This window comes from Leucopleurus acutus (genome assembly GCF_964270905.1).
Source record: "Leucopleurus acutus genome assembly, chromosome: 2".
NCBI lineage: Eukaryota > Metazoa > Chordata > Mammalia > Artiodactyla > Delphinidae > Leucopleurus > Leucopleurus acutus.
The window spans coordinates 158,040,352-158,056,333 of record NC_139143.1 but is presented as its reverse complement, the minus strand read 5'-3'; the positions used below and the strand labels follow the sequence as shown (position 1 = coordinate 158,056,333).

The 15,982-nt window shown below is 56.2% G+C and overlaps 1 protein-coding gene across 2 annotated transcripts in view; it reads left to right on the top strand.

The window, feature by feature from the left end:
- The first annotated feature begins 4,248 nt into the window (after positions 1-4,248).
- The window catches only part of PTPRF (protein tyrosine phosphatase receptor type F), an 86,283-nt gene continuing 74,549 nt past the window's right edge, over positions 4,249-15,982 (top strand). For both annotated transcript variants that reach the window (XM_082834745.1, XM_082834744.1), the window contains exons 1-2: positions 4,249-4,421; positions 11,726-11,802. The gene's annotated coding sequence lies outside the window, so the exon portion shown is untranslated. The remainder of the gene's footprint in view (positions 4,422-11,725; positions 11,803-15,982) is intronic.

Here is a 15,982-nt window from a genome sequence, read left to right as displayed (position 1 = left end):
TGTTTTCTCAGAGAAGCTTGAGGAGAAGTCATCAGCAGAGTGTTCTATTGAGACATTAACTCCTATCTCATTCACACACCCCGCCCCCCACATAGTGACTCACCAGGAAGGAGTGAAAGGCATTAGCATTCTAGGGTCTGGGCCTTTTTCCTCCCACTCCACACCTGAGATGGTACACAGACCGTTTTGCGGTGCTGGCATCTGAGTTCTTTCTGACGGACTGAGAGGGAGAACATCACCGCGTCTTAGGGAGTTGATTCTCCATCATGGAAGAGACGGGCAGGAGGACGGGCATTCCCTGTCCCACCCTGGCATGCACCCCTCTCCCCCCAGGAAAATGGCTGTGTGTGACTGCAAATGCCAAGGTCTAAGGGCTGCAACTTTGAGGGTCTACGGGAGAGACCCCCATAGAGCCAGGGATGGGGGAGTGGCCCTGAAGGTGGGGGACAAATAGTGGGAGGCCCACAGCAGGGACGACTAACGTCTGCAATGGCAGCGCTGGCCTGAAATAGACCTCAGCCCTTCTCTGCAAAGAGGAGCACAGACTGAGCATATTTGGGGCTGTGCAAGCCCCTGGCATTCTTGGACCATTGGAGGGGAGGTGGAGAGCTGTGAGTGATATGGAATTCTCACAGATCTGCTGGGCAGGGACTCAAGCTGAATTTAATTTGATTGAGACCAACTAAGAGATGACTAAGGGTTGTATTTACGTCATGAGTTTGAGCAGTGTCCAGTGGGCCTGGGACCTGGACACAGGGTAAACAGTGAGTGGGAGCTGACATCTGGCTCTCCCCTCACCCTGCCCCCTGGGGCTGGAGCCCGACAGACACAGATCTACCATGTGGTAGCACTCGGCCTTCACAGATGAGCACAAGGCCGTCCCTCCCCACCAGGCCCAGGAGCAGAGCAGCGGGTCGAGTCCACATGGACCCCGAGCTCAGAGTTTGGCCGTCTGGACAGAGCCGTGGCTCCTCTCTTTCCACGGCTCTCAGGCATTCACAGGCCCAGCCACCTGAGGCTCTTGTCTCTGTGGCCCCAGGGCCTGGGCCTCTGGTCCCTTTACTTCGGCCTTGTGTCCAGTTCCAGGCGCTGGGCGTGCTGAGATCTGGGCAGGCTGCTTGCAGCCAACCGCACGCCCCACCTCAGCAAACACCTGACCACACGTGGTACTGAAAGGTGGGTGAGCAGGGGGTCAGAGACCAATGGCTTGAGATTCTGAGAACCCTCTGTCCCTGTGAGGGTTGAAGCAGGAGGCTGGTTGGCCCAGCAGTGAGTGGGTCTGCTGACTTCAGCCATAGGAGTGCAAGGCCCCTGGCCCACGGGCCTTCCAAGTATTTAGGTCACAGATTAGGCAGTGCTGGACAGAGGGAACTAGGCTGCCAGAGCTGCAGACCCACTGAGGCCCAGGCTAAAGGCACACAGGTCAGCAAACACCACAAGCCCCTCTCAGGGCATGCCAGGCCAACAGAAGCCCCAGGTGTGGACGAGCTCTGAGGCTTGGTCAGGGAGCTTTCCCCACCTGATCACTTATGTCTGATGGTCCCTGAGCACAGAAGAGGAAAAGCTATCTTTTTATTCCTTTAACAAATATGTACTGAGCACCTTTTGTGTATCAGGGCCCAGTACTGGCCCTGGGATATGGCAGTGGACAAGGCAGGCTCATCCCTCCTGCCCTGCCCTCAAGGGACCCACAACCTATAAGGTGTGGGGCCGGGGCGGGGACAGACACAGATACTGATGGTGGTGACACCCCGTGTTTAGAGTTTGGGCAGGCAAGCCCTCAACTCAGCCAGGGGTTAGAGGTGGCTCCCTGGAGGAAGTGATGGTTCTAAATAGGTACCATTGGTTCCAGGGTACTGACGCTACTCAACACAGAGTAAGTCTTAAGGGGCGTTTTTTATGACTTATGTGTGAGAGACTTTATGACCAACTTGATTTTGTGTGAACCAAAACCCAAAAGTCAGAAGCTCTCTGTCTCTGTCTCTCTCCCATCTCTTCCCCTCCCCCCCTCTTTCTCTCTCCCTCCCCGACTCCTGCCCATCTCCCTCTGGGATGATCTCTAGTCCCTTTTTACATTTCAAGATTTGCAGGCTTCATTAGATGAGGGTGCAGGAGGGAAGATGCCCTGTTTCTGGCCCAGTGACTGAGTGAATGAGGTGTTGCTGCCTGAGATGGGACTGCTGGAGGCCAGAGGCCAGAGAGAGGGTGAATTCAGTTTACCTGACGAACATCCGGGGAGTGATCTAGAGAAGACTCTTGGATATATGGGTCCTGAGCTCAGAAGAAAGGCCCACACTGGAGACAGAGATTTGGAAGTCATCAGCATTTGGTTGGTGGTGGTAGAGATGGTCCAAGGGACAGGAGGCAGAGGGGAAGAAGGGACGGCCTAGGATAGACCTCGGAAGGAGGAGGAGATGGTTAAAGAGATAGAGAAACGGTAGCCAGGGAGGAGAGTGTAGGCCATTGAAGCCAAGAGTAACTGTTTTCACGAGTCAGCAATGAGCAGGTATCACCGGCCAAAAAGCATACTTTAAAATTTAGAAGAATCCCACCCCCCGAAAGCCTAAACCCACTCCAGTACTGAAAAACAGGCCAAAACGTCTAAAGATGCACGAAATTTGCAATGCCTCCTCCACAGGACACCAAAATTACCAATGGATAAAAAAACCACGGACTAGGAATGTTCATTTTTGATCCGTTTGTCATCCGGAATCCGTATCTAATTGTTTGCCCAGAATCACTGGAGCCAGTCCCATCCCCTTCTCACGCACCAGGGGGCGCACACGCACCGTTTCTAAATCCAAGTCCAGGGCAAATGCAGGCAGTGAATTAGGTGATAACCAGAACTTGACCCCTCAGCCCAGATCCCTAGACCCGCATCTCTCCCCCTGCCCTGCACATTACACTATGATCCCCAAGTCCAGATGCCTCAACAATTCCCAAACTTTCTCACCTAACCTCCAGACTCACAGTGGTATCACAGAGACTCCATAGATCAGAGATCCCATAGGGGTCCTCATCTTACCTAGAGCAGTAGGGGTAGGCACCCCGTCTTTCATGAGGTGGGCAGGCAGGAGACAGCTGGTGTGACACAGACTGGACGATACGTCTGGGGCCGGAGGCTTTGGTGCCAAGGTGTGGCTCTTGGTTTGGAGCTTACCAAGTTCCTGAGTTAGGACTTGGAATAAATCTTCAGGTAAGTTATTGGTTTAGCCCAGAAATTTATAGGGTCAGCATTTGAGTTTGATATGAGGAGTCAGAAACTCAATACTGAGGTTTATATCAGGCTTGGGGGACATTATCAAGTCCTGAACTCAGGGGCCAACTCACAACGTGACTCAGGTTCACAGTTGGAATTGGTGTAGATATTGAGGTGTTGGCCAGGCTCTGGGGTTGACATCGGGTCAGAGAAGTAGAGAGCGAGTATGGGGATTGAGTGGATTTGTGTGGAGTTTCTGCAAAGCCAGTCTCATAAATCTTGGGTTCCAAGATTACCATTAGAGGTGAGTCAATGTAGGGTCTTAAATGGGCCCCCATATGGATGAGGTTTGAGGTCAGTATTTGTATTAGGGTCCTTTTCTGGTGACTCAATCCCAGTTCAGAAAGGGTGTTGGTGTTGACCTGGGATTAGGACTGCAGTATTAGAGGTTTATGTAAGGCTTGGGGTTCAGAAAAGAGTGCTGGGGTCCATAAGAAGGGAGCCATTGGACTTTAGGTTTCATACAGGGATCAGGGATCAGCGTTGGTACTGGGGTCCATTTAAGGACCAGGGTTGGTGATGGGGTCACTATCAAGTAGAGGTGATAAAGGGGTTTAGAGTCAGAATTGGTATTTGAGGTCAATATAGGGGTTCGGATTGAAATTATTACTTGAGCCAATTTCGGGGCACATTTAGGGGTTTGGACTTACTATTGAGTTTGGGGGTGGGTCTGGTCTAGGTATCAGGTTCACATCGAGGGAATGGGGTCCTAGAGTAGTATCAGGTTCATATTTGGATTGAGAGCCTCTAACTGGATCCGGACTTCGTATGGGAGTTTGGGTCTGTCCATGCTCATTTTGGGGTTCCGGCTCGGTACTGGAGCCCGCGTCGGTTTAGGCTCGGGGTTGGGCTGAGGCCTCGTCGGGCCTACGCGTCTCAGCAGCTCTACGAGCGAGAGTGCACGAGGGGAGGGGCGGCGCCGGGGACGCGCACGGCAGGGGCAGGGGCGCGGGCGCGGGCGCGCGGCTGGAGCTGGCGCGGGAGCGACGGGAGCGGTGGCGGCGGCGGCAGAGGCGGCGGCTCCGGCTCCGGCTCCGGCTCCAGCTCGGGTGGCTGTGGCGGGAGTGGGATTCGGTGGCGGCGGCGGCGGCAGAAGAGGAGCAGGAGCAGCGGCCCCAGCGGCTTGGGGGGGACATGCGGACCGACGGCCCCTGGATAGGCGGTGAGTGACCCCCGGGCCCCTTTCCAGTCCCCTCCGCATCCGTCCTTTCCCACTCCCCCGCCCTCTCTCCGCGTCCGCCGAGCGGAGCTGGGGGCGGTCCCGGGGGGCTGGGGGGTGCCGATTAGGCCGGGCCGCGCCCCCACCTCCCGCGCCCGCAGCCTCGGCTAAGCCCCCCCGCCCCAAGCCCGGCGGCTCCTCCCTGCGTTACCCCGCGGCAGACGCGCCCCCCCACCCCGCCGCCGGCTGGCTAGCTCCCCGCCGCCCCTCGCCGCCTTTCCCTTCCTCCCCCTGTCCCCCTCCCTCCCGCCGCACCTGAGCCGCAGCCCGCGCCCCCCTACCCAGCGCAAAGTTTCCCTTTTGCATCCGTGCTTCCCTTCCTGGGTCCCGCCTCGTCTCCCCCTACTACCAGCGCGGACGCGCTCCGGGGGCGGCCCTCGACCTCCCTCAGCCACCCCAGCTCCGGGCGGGTCCAGGCCGCGCCCCCGCCTCACAGGCGCCCCCTCCCAGTCGGCAGGGGATCCGCAGCCGCCGCGCCCCCGTCTCGCTCGCGGCTCGGGCGCACGTGCGGTCCCGGGGTGCGCGGGGCGTGAGTTTGGAATCCCCCACCCCGCGGGGTCGCCGGCGCGGGCTGTGGAGGGAGGGGCCGGACCGGGCTGTTCCCGCCCCCACCCGGGTGCCACGACCCGAAGGCCCTGGAGCGATCTGTCCCGTGAGGACGTGTCCACTCGGACCCGCTCCGGAAAGTTCACTCAGTCGCCGCCCCGCGTCCCGTCCCGTGCTGGTGTGTGCCGCGGTCCTCATCGCTGGCCCACGATCCTGTCTCAGCTTCTTTCTCCGTTTCCCTCCGTGTGTCGGTGCCTCTCTGTGCCCTTCCACGTCTCTGTATCTCTGTCTCCCTGTGTCACGGCCTCCCAGTCTTATCCCCACCCCACCCCCTCCCCCGCCCCAGTAATCCCGGAGTCTCTCAGCTGGCTGCGACTCTCTCGGGGTCTCCCTGTTCTCGCTCCCTGGGTCTCTGTGTTCTTTCTCCCGGCTCTCTGTGCTCTTTGCCAGGTCTCTGTGTTCTCTCCCCGGGTCTCTCTGTGCTCTCCCCGGGTGTCTTTTCTCTCTTCCCAGGTCTCTCTGTGCTCCCTCCCCCATCCCTGGGTCTCCCTTCCCGGGTTTCTGTCGTGTCTCTCGCTGGTCTCTTGGTGTCTCTGTCTCCCACTGACTGGAGTCTCTGCCGCCCCTCTGCTGGCTGGCCTCCTCACCGTTTCTCTGGAATGCTGCCCCTCTGGTTCTTCCACCCCAGGGTGGGGGAGGGGCAGTTTTTCTTCCGTTTTCAACACCCCCCCCACCCCCAGTGCAGGGCCCCGAGTTGGAGCAGGTTGGTGGGTGGGAGCCTGGTACCTGTCTGAGCTGTGAAAAGGAAGGGAGGCTGCTGGCAGGAGGAGAGGGAGGAGGTGGTCCTCTGGATTCCCCTGGGGGCAGCGGGGCAGGCCTGGGAGGCTGGACTGCTGCGTGCTGGTGATGCAGGCTCCACTTCGGCTCCTGAGCAGATGGGGGCAGGGATCCAGAGTGACCTGGTGCGGGATCTGGCCAGAGAATCCCGAGAAGTGCGTTGGGGTGTGAGGCCTGGAGAAGGATCAACGGCTGATGCTTCCAGGGGGATCCTCAATGGTGAGGGATCCCCTGAGAAGGAAGGAGATCTGCTGAGGGATCCTTTGAGAGGCATGAGGGATCCATTGGGATCCAGAGCAGGGTTCTGTCAGAAAACCTCAGGAAATTCTATGCTTGGCTCCTTATCAGCGCCTGCTTCAGGAAGCAGGAAAATCCCCGTTTTTCACTGATTATATGAATGAGCCCAGGGCTTCGACAAGGAGCCGGTGTACCTCCCCAGGCGCAGCCCTCCACCTCCGCAGCCCCAGGCCCAGGCCACACACTCACAGCCCTCTCATTTCCACACTCAGCTCACCCTCCCACCCCCCACCCCCACTCCACATCCACTGTCTCCTGAGTGCCCTCACACTTGCACACTTGGGCCTGCATGGCAGCCAGAGCTCAGAAATCTGCTGTGCTTGCACACACCCATGTACCGGTCTGTGTGCTTGCTTGTGCTCTCACTGCACCCCTATGCACAGTCCAGGGAGGGTGTGTGCACACTTGCAGTCTCATGCATTCTTTTCTTTTTTTTAAATACGTTTATTTATTTATTTATTTATTTATGGCTGCGTTGGGTCTTCGTTGCTGTGCGCGGGCTTTCTCTAGTTGTGGCGAGTGGGGGGCTCCTCTTCGTTGCGGTGCGTGGGCTTCTCCTTGTGGTGACTTCTCTTGTTGTGGAGCACGGATTCTAGGCGCACGGGCTTCAGTAGCTGTGGCGCACGGGCTCAGTAGTTGTGGTGCACGGGCTTAGTTGCTCTGCAGCATGTGGGATCGTCCCGGACCAGGGCTCAAACTCATGTCCCCTGCATTGGCAGGCGGATTCTTAACCACTGTGCCGCCAGGGAATCGTGTGCACACACTTTCTCGCACATTTTTGCTTGCTCAGAGACATTTGAAATGTCTCTGTAGTCCTGTTTTCTTTTCCATTTGCTCTTCCTCTTCCCTCTTTTATATCCTTTAACAAGGAAATTGTTTTCATACAATTCCTTCCTCCCTCCTTCCGCCTGCAGCTCCTGGTCTCCCCTCTTGTCAACCTTGTGCACGTAGTGAGGGTGGGTGTGGTGTCCAGGGCTTCTAGGAGAGGAGGCTGGATTTGGGTGCTGGTGAACCGGTTGGGGCGGTGGGGGGGGCGGTTGCTGTAAGAGTAGACTCGCTACTTTTCTTGGGAATTGTTACTGATGTGTAGCAAAATGCTGGCCTTGGCTCTCTGCGCTCCCTCCACTCTTTCTCCCATCAGTCCTAACTGTAGGAGTCCAGTACTGAGGGCCCTTAGTCAGAGGGAGATGGGACCCAGACCTCTTCCTACAGAGGCTGTGACACATACTACAGCCCCTTCATTTTCCAGTTTGAGAACTTGAGGAGATCCCTTCCTCCCTGAGTCTCAGTTTCACCCCCTGTAAAATGGGAGAGGTCATCCAACCTTGGCCAGTTCTCAAGGCTGTCGTGAGAATCTAAGGGGACTGTGTGGCAGTGTGTCAGCAGCAGTAGCGGTCGCTTCCCATGTGACTGACACTGCCGTGTTCTTGGGCCAAGCTTGCAGCCAGGGCCCTGCCCTTGAGGAGCTTATGGTCCCGGAGGGAACAGATTGCATCATGGGAAGGCAGAGCAATTCAGTAACCTCTTATTGATTGCCGAGTGTGTGCCAGACTTTGGGCTAGGCACTTTCAGCCAGGCTGCCATGCTTCCTGTGGAACTAACAACTGTGTAAAAGAGGCAGCCCACCCCCTAGGAGCCGCTGAGGTTGAGCTCAGCAACAGCTCACCTAAAGCAGCCGCAATTTTGAGCTGAGGTTACAAGATTGGGGGAGTTCACCACGAGGCAGGGGAGAGTTCAGAGGTCAAGGAGAGATGAGTCTCAAAGAAGACCAAGAAAACGGGCTATCTGAATTGCGTTTTGAGGGATGAATAAGAGTTTTCCAATTGAAGAAAGGGCACTCTAGGCAGAAAAGAAAACAGTATGACTAAACACTCAGAGATCTTATCACTAGTGGCATGTTCAGAGATACGGCAAATCACAGAGGATCTCTATTGCCCTGTTAAGTTACTGTAACTTTACTGTGAGAACACAAAAGGGAGATATCAAAGAATTAAAGCTTGAGGGTGTGTGTGTGTGTGTGTGTGTGTGTGTGTGTGTGTGTGTGTGTGTGGTGTGGAATGTGCTATGATCAGATTCATGCTTCTGGAAGAGGATTCTGTGGCTATGGGAAGTAAATGGATACAGGATACCCAGTGAGGAGAAGGGTACAAGTAAGTCAGGCGAGAGAGAATTGTGGCTTGGTAGCATGGAGCCATTTAGAAGGCACATTTATTAGGGCAGGATGATTTATTGGATGTGGGGGTGAGGAAGAGGAAGGGGTCCAGGTTCCTGGGAGTGAGTGGGTCAGGCCTTCACTGAGCTGGGGACTTGAGGATGAGAGGTAGATTTGGGGCACAGATAATGAGCTCAGGGCTGGACATGTTTTTGAGATGCTTGGAGCATTTGAGGGTCGGGTGGGGGACTTATAGGAGGTGGTTGTGTGTGAGGATCTGGAGTTGGGGAGAGAGGTCTGCGCCAGAGGAAGGATGGAGAGTTACACGAGAGGGTGTAGAGCTGTGTTCAAGAGAAGACAACCTCAGTGGTGAGTGCAGACTCTAGTTTCAAACCGCTGGGTTCAACTCCGCTTAATAGCAGCGTGACCTTGAGCAAGTGGCTTAACATCTCTAAATCAGTTTTCCCACTTGTCAGATGGGTATAACAAAAGTCCATGTCTCACAGGGTTGTTGCGAGGATTGAAGTTAATGCAGAAAGTTCTTAGAATAGGGCCTGGCATCTAGTAAGCACTGCCATCTCAGTGTTAGCAGTTGTTATTGTAATAATCCTCAAAGGGCGAGGTGCAAACCATCCCCATCAGAATCTCAGTGGGAGCGGCTTTAAAAACTAGACATTGTTAAGGTTTGGGCACCTGCTCGCGTAAAGTAGCTGCAATTCTGAGCTTAGGTTAGCTGGCTAACCTAACCCAAGTGCCCAGCCCTCAGCCCTCATGTCATCGCTGGGACTGTGTGTGTTGCTCAGGTGTATTTGACCTTCAGGTGGGCTGGTGTGAGAAGACTAGAGGATGAAGCCCTGGGGAAGAGACCCCACATTGGGAGTGGGTGGAAGGGGATTCTGAGAAGGAGCAGCTTTGGTGTGTTGGGCTCCCTGTCCCCCCTACCCACCCTGGGCCCTCTAGTGGGGTGTCTGCCTCTGAGGTCCGGATGCACCCAGACTCTGTCCACAACCTCCAGATCTGAGAACGATGGTTTGGGCTCCTCGGCAGTGTTTTAGCTGTTTCTGGGGACTGTTGCGGTGCAGCTACCAGGGCCGCCTGGGGGCTGCTCTAGAGGGGCGTCCGTGCTCCTGTAGATTTCAGCTTACTCCTCGTCCCGCTGTCAGGCCAGGTTCCAGGCTTGGCAAATGACGGAGAGCCCTGCCAGGGGCCAGCTCCGGCTTGGTGCCAAGGCCTGCGTACCTGATCTTGGTCATGGCTGCCAACCTCACCCCTTATGAGGCCTTTGTGGGTGCCAAGCAGCGATTCCTAACTTGGGTCCGGTACCGGTCAGGCCGTTCCTGAGTAGCTTTCTAGTTGGTCTCCTGGGCACACCCGGCAGCCCTGATTGTTGCTGTGTCTGGGGTGCTTCTGGGAGCTGCTGCTGGTGACTCTGACAGGTGGTTCTGATCGCCCTCCTGGGTCATTTGGGACCCTGGTGGTTCCAGGTGCTGATCTGGCTCTTCTAGAATCCTCTTTGTGCTGTAGGGTCTTTCCAGGTGCAGGGTTCTGTGCCTGTTATGTCTGTTCCCTGACCCACCTCCAGGCCATCTGGGGCACATTCCTCTATCCAGGTGTGGCTCTGCTCAGCTTGGGTCCAGGTGCCAAGCCCGGTGCTCCTGGTGTAGCCTCAGGCGTGGCAGGAGGGCAACTGGCTTGGGGGACCCTCCCCCTTCTCTACCTCAGACTCTGCCCCTCTGCCCCAGGGTCCCTGAGCAACGGTGGAGCTGACAGCCCCACATCTGGCCCTGTGGGGCCCAGGCAGGCGTCGCCGGACAAACGGGCCTTTGAGTTTGGGACACGGAAGCTGGTTTGTCTGGCCAGACCCGCCCGGCAGCCTGTGTGCTGGGAGCGGGGAGGCCACAGGGAACTTTGCGGAGAAGCTGGGGGGCTGGGAGACGGAAGCCTGCGGCCATCCTGAGGCCTGGGTTGTGAGCTGTGGGGGGAGGGGTGATGGAGGCCGGGGAGGGTGTGGGCTGCAGGGTCAGCGCGGGTGGTCGTGGGTTGGCCAGGTCTGTCCTGGCCATGCTCAGGCACGAGGAGCTCCCCTGTGTTGCAGACGCGGTCGGTCTCAAGCGAGGCTGGTTCCCAGGTGCCAGGTGAGAGGGTGTGGGCGTGTCCGACCCCTGCCCCCACTCAGGACGGGGCCCACGCTGGTGGGAGCTCAGTAATTGTCCTGGAAGGAAGGCGCCGGACTCTGTCGCCCTGTGTGTGCCAGCGGAGGAGGCGTCCAGTGGCACACCTTCATTTTAAAAATTATAGAGCAGGGCTTCCCTGGTGGCGCAGTGGTTGGGAGTCCGCCTGCCAATGCAGGCGACACAGGTTCATGCCCCGGTCCGGGAAGATCCCACATGGCGCGGAGCGGCTGGGCCTGTGAGCCATGGCCGCTGAGCCTGTGCGTCCGGAGCCTGTGCTCTGCAACGGGGGAGGCCACAACAGTGAGAGGCCCGTGTACCGCAAAAAAATAAAAAAATTAGAAAAATTAAAAATAAATAAATAAAAATTATAGAGCAGCAGAGAGGCAAAAATAAATATTGCTTCTGAAGCTTCTTTGAAGGCTGCACGGGTGCTGGCACGGTCCTCCCAGGCTGGGCTGTTTTCTGCGAGCTCACTCGCACGTTCATCTGCTCAGTCAGCATATCTTGATGGAGCACCTACTATGTGCCGGCTCTCTGCTGGGTGCTGGGGACACGGAGGTGAGCCAGCACGCACTGAGCTTATGGTTGTGACTCAGCGGCCACTCGGCAGTTGTGTAAATAAATAAATCATATCAATCATGTCGTGGTCACCACTCCAAGGCAAGGTCCAGGCGTGTAGTCCAGGACATCCTGGAAAATGCTGTTGGCTCTGAGATCCGAGGGGTCACTGGCTAGAAGAGGTGAGGAGTGCGGTCCAGGCAGTGGCATAGGGCCCGGGCAAGGCTGAGAGACTGCAAGAGGATGGCACATTTGAGGACCAGAAGAGGAAGTTTTCGGGCGGGCGGGCTGGCTGGCTGGCTGGCTGGTGAGAGGGAGCGTGGCCAGATTGGGCTACAGAGGTGGGCAGCGCCGACTGCCGTGCTGGAGGGTGGTGCTGAGGAGTTTGGACACAAGTTTTTCTGCTGAGGTCAGGGACTTGGTCTGTGTTGTTCACGGCTATTTGCAGGGTGCCTGGCAGAGAGCCTGGCACGTAGTAGGTGCTCAGGAATATGGAAGAAGTGAGTAAATGAAGTGAAGAGATGGGCATTTTTCTAAATGGGGCTCGTCCTGCAGGAACAGTTCCATAACCTGCTTTTTCCTCCCCCTTCGTAAACAGCAAATTTTGAATGTCTTTCTGTGTCAATACCTGCTCTGCTGTAATGAAATTCTTAACATTTCCTTATCCTTTTCTCTCTTCCCAGGAAGGAGCAGAGGCCACAGTGCCCTGCCCTCAGTGCTGGTTGTCCAAGAGTGACGGGCGTGAGCAGTCAGAGTCCTGGTGAGTGTCCCCCAGGTTGTGGCCGGGCAGGGGTGCCGAGGGCCAGGCCAAGAAGCTTGGATTTTTTTTTTTAATTTATTTTATTTTATTTATTTATTTTTGGCTGCGTTGGGTCTTCGTTGCTGTGCGCAAGCTTTTCTCTGGTTGCCGCGTCTTTGTTGCGGTGCGCAGGCTTCTCATTGCAGTGGCTTCTCCTGTTGAGGAGCACGGGCTCTAGGCGTGCAAGCTTCAGTAGTTGTGCAGCGCGCAGGCTTTAGTTGTGTGGCACGCAGGCTTAGTTGTTCCGTGGCATGTGGGATCTTCCCAGACCAGTGCTCGAACCCGTGTCCCGTGCAGTGGCAGGCGGATTCTTAACCACTGCACCACCAGGGAAGCCCGAAGCTTCTCCACCAGGCCGGTGGAGAGCTGTGGAAGGGTTGTCACTAGGGGCGTGAATGATCCAGTGTGCGTGTGGCAGAGAGGTGATGGAGGCCTGGACCAGGAAGGCGGTGATGGAGGTGGAGAGAAGGGATTTGAGTGTTATTTAGGGAAACCAAGTAGACAGGACATGGTGAAGGGTTGAATGTGGGGCATGAGGGAGGGGAGGTGTCGAGGATGGCTCCCGGGTTTCTGGCCAGAGTGGGTGACGGAGGTGAGTGGGGAATGATATACAGCTCGTCAGCTGCAGTAGGTGTGAAATAGGCTTCCGGGTAACATTCTAGGACTTACACCAGGATCTCTATGCTTCCCATTCACCGTGTTTCTGTAGAAAAGACTGTTCCGAACTGTAGGTTGTGGTAGAAAGAGCAAGGTACTCACAGGACCTGGGCCCATCCTTCTTCGTCTCTTTGAGGTCCACTTCTTTCTGCTAGAAGCACAGACGTGTGGGTTGGAGTTACAGGGAATGAGGTTGGGGAGTTAGGTTGGAGTCAGAGTGTGCTGGGCCTTGGTTGTCAGGCTAAATAAAGACTGTAGCCTCTCCTGAGGGTGGTATGAAGGCACTGAGGGTTCGTAAGCAGAGAAGCAACATCCACACATTCATCTACCCGTTGCCCATTCGCTTGTTCATTCATGAAACATTATCTGCATGTCTCCTGGGGGATAAAGAAGCCAACAGAGCTGCGGGCCTTGATCAGATCTGCATTTTTGTAAGCTGAAAGGGGGCCTTGGTTTGTTTGCAGGATGGGCTGGAAGGGAGTGACCAGGGGCAGGAAGCCCACCGAAGACATGGGCGCTGATGACGTCTTCCTAACACGGCAGTGGTTGGGGTAGAGCCAGGGCAGATTCAAACGTATTGACCAGTGATATACGTGGGATGAGGAAAAGGGAGAATTTGCGGAGGCCTGGCTGGCTTGGGTGGGTGATCATGGCGGTGTCACGGAGATGGGGACCTGGAGAAGGAGTGGGATTGGGGAGGATGCGTTCTGGTTGGGCCATCCTCTGTAAGCTCCTTGAAGACAGAGCCCATGACTGTCTTGTTCATCACCCTGCCTTCTGGCTCAGGGCCCAGTAGGGCCCACTGGACAGTTCTGCATGATGGCTGGCGAAGAGGGCTGTGGAAGAGATGGGTCTGGTCTGGGCGTGGAAGGGAAATGAGCATGTATTGGGTATCTGCTGGGGGCCAGACCCCGTGCGTGGTGAGGTGAGCTATGGGGCTATGTAGAAGGTGCGGCAGGAAGGCTGTGTCACAGGTTGGAAAGGTCAGATGGGGAGGGTGGGTGTGGAGATACCTTTCACCTGGCTATCCTCAGATGATGAGTTTGACCTTCCTGGGAGCCCAGTCTCACCATAAAAGGTGCCTGAAATTGGAGCCCTCTGTCCTCTGGGGAGGCCACTTGTTGATGGCCTGTTGAAGGGGTAGGGGTGGGGTGTGCTGTACGGCCCGGCTCTGGAGGCAAGACTGACTTGGAGGGGGAGGGGAAGGTGCTGTGAGATCCCGAGGCCTAGGTACAGCTAATATATGTCAAGCCTACCTGGGGTATTGGGGCCCAGGGTACCCATAGGGACTGAGTTCTGGGGCAGGGACCAGGGCAGCAGGCCTTAGGTGACATGGGCAAAGGATCTTGCCGTCTGCATCAGGGTTTCTCAACCTCAGTATTGTTGACATTTTGGACCAGATAACCCTTTGTTGTAGGGCCTGGCCCGTTATTGTAGGATGTCTAGCATCATCTCTCGCTTCTTCCTACTGTGCCAGTAGCACCTACTCCCCCATCCCCGTCGGACAATCACAAATGTCTCCAGACATCGCCTAATGTCCCATAGCAGGGCAAAATCACCCTGGATTGAGAAGCACTGTTCTACACCACTTCTTGCTGCCTTCACTGTGCTGTACAAACCTGGGAAACTGGGGAGGGCCACGCAGGGAAGATTCACAGTGATAGGCCACGGGAGCTGAGTTCTGGTGGGTGAGTAGGTGGCTGAGGCCAGGACAAGGCATTCTTTACAACGGAGAGAAGAGTGGGTGCAGAGGCCTAGACGCAGCCACGTTGGTGAACATTAACCCAAGGGAGGCTCCACTCTCCAGAGGAAGGAGGCTGGACGGCTGGTGGCTTAGGGGTTTTAGCTGTAGGAAGGTGCCTCTGCTGGCTCCCTTGGTCTTCTGCCCCCAGAGCTAAGCCTCTGCTGGAGCTTGTGCCCCACCCCCAAGACTCTGGGATGCTCTTCCTAAGCTCCTCGTCCTCTTGCAGGGGAGACCGAAGAGCTGAGGGCTGCCAGAGGGTAAGTAAGGTCCCAGCTTCGAGAGGGAGGGAGGGTGGGCAGATCCTGGCTGTGCTCACAGACTCTGGCCAACTGGCTGGAGGAGCAAAGGCAGCCTGCCGCAGCCTCCCTTCCCGGAGCTGGGGTCACGGCTGAGACTGATTTATTCCTGTCGTAATCTGGTGGTTGGTTTGGTGAGAGTTGGAAACATGTTGGTTTTCCCTTCCCAAGTGTAACAAGGCCTGTTTCCGCTTCCCCGGCCACTGCTGCAGTGCCACGTGGTGAAGTGTCCGGGACGTGACAAAAGGGTTAGCTGCCCACCGGTTAGAAGATGAACAGCGCGGGGCTCTGCCTGCTCTCACGCTCCTCTGCCCCAAGCGCTGGCCTCTCCCCTTCGCCGGCCACTCCTTGGGGCCCTGGATACCCCTCCTTCTGCTGATGCCCATTTTGGGGCCCCAGCCTCCTGAGAGCCAGGGTCCTGGCCTGGGGAGGAAGCAGGGAGGAGGCTGTAGGAACAGGTGGTATTTGGAGACTAATTAATATTTGTGAGTAATAACACGTGCCCAAGGGAAACAAATCAATTTGTGTTTTCATATTCATGAGGAGGCCTCGGAATGATCCCAGATGTTCTCCAGCCAGGGAACCACCCCCCGCATGTTTGGCGTCACATGGTCTCTCCTGGGGGGCCCCCCACTGAGGCTGGCAGGGGTGGTTGGGTGGGCCGCATGGCGGTGACCTAGCCTCTGGGTAACAGGCCTTTCTGTGACGTTTGTATTCGAATCCTGTGGCTCGGTGTGGGGCCTGCTCCTTCCTTTTCCCTCAGAGCAGTGATTCCCAGGCTCTTCAGTTTCACAAACCAGTAGTTTCCAAAAGTACTTGGGGGCCAGACATGGGGTTGGCAAAATTTTTTATCTTGCCAAGTAAGGACATTATAAAAAAACAACTGGTATCTGCTATCACCATCACTTCCTACAAGAAAGGACATTTTAGCACCAAGGACGTAATTTCAGAATAAAGGACAGCTCTTCCTAAGAAAGGGCAGTCGGCAGCTTTACACTGATGTAGCAAAGAAAAAGGGTATGTTAAAACCATTCTGAGTGTAGAAAAATGACATTTGATGATATTGTACAATATCGTTCAGTATGGAATTGTTTTCCTGCCCAAGTGTGTCAGTTGGTAGAACCGATGGTCCGCGGTGCAATTCAGAGACGAGCTGAGTGTACAAGTGCTCAGGCCGTATTTTCATCTCGGCCGTTGAGAGCCCAGACTCACCCAGCCGTGGGCGGAAGTGGACGCTCTGCTCTTAACGCCGCTGCACTGATTTCAGAAGGTTCTCAGCTACCCCAGCAAGGCTAGCGTCGGTCCACCTCCCTGCTCCCCTCCCGCCACCTCCCCACAGGTGACCCTGAGCACTCTGGGGTGGGGGCAGGGCCAGCGTCTAGACGGAGGCCAGACCCAGGAGCCAGGACTCCTCCTATGCGGGGCCCTGGAGCTGGGAGTGGCC